The sequence below is a fragment of the Penaeus monodon genome, chromosome 27, assembly GCF_015228065.2.
Source record: "Penaeus monodon isolate SGIC_2016 chromosome 27, NSTDA_Pmon_1, whole genome shotgun sequence".
NCBI lineage: Eukaryota > Metazoa > Arthropoda > Malacostraca > Decapoda > Penaeidae > Penaeus > Penaeus monodon.
Window position 1 is genome coordinate 22,565,560 of NC_051412.1, and position 690 is coordinate 22,566,249.

Below are 690 nucleotides of genomic sequence, written 5' to 3' on the forward strand. Positions count from 1 at the left end.
TAAGAAGGCTTAACGAATAGAAAGAGAAATTGAGAGAAGAGTGAGAGAAGAAAGCATGACGAGCAGACAGACAGACGAACAGAGAGACAGAGATGAAAGTCCTTCTATCAAGGTCATGCCTTCTCGTACACAGCTAGATAATTCATAGTAAAGAGGGCAGTTACAGCTCCCTTACGCAATCTCGCTCTTTTCTAGAATATTCCTGGTGTTCAATTCTTTTGTCACCTGAAGCATGCATTTTTTTTCCTTTATGTAATCCTTGGGTTCTTTGCAAAATGTGAATTCTATCTTTTTTTACATTACTCTGTTTTTAGTCTTGTCAATGTTATCAGTGTCATTATTTCTTCGTTAATGGCGCCGTATTATCATTTTTGTTTTTATCAGTATTATTTTTATAATTCTAGCTGTGTACATTTTTATCATCATTATCAAATATATTATTCATATCAATATTTCCTACTGCAATTTCTATTGTCATTTTTATCAACGTCACTAATCACGTCAGCATGATAATAATTTTCATTATTATCATTGTTAATGTCCGTTACAAAATTAATCTTTACTTGGAATAATACGATTTGGCAACTTGTTTATTTATCATTCTGTTACATATTCAACATTTAACCTCCTTTTTCAGCATGAAATGACAAAATTGAATGTTTGAATTTCAAAAAGAATATATACATATCA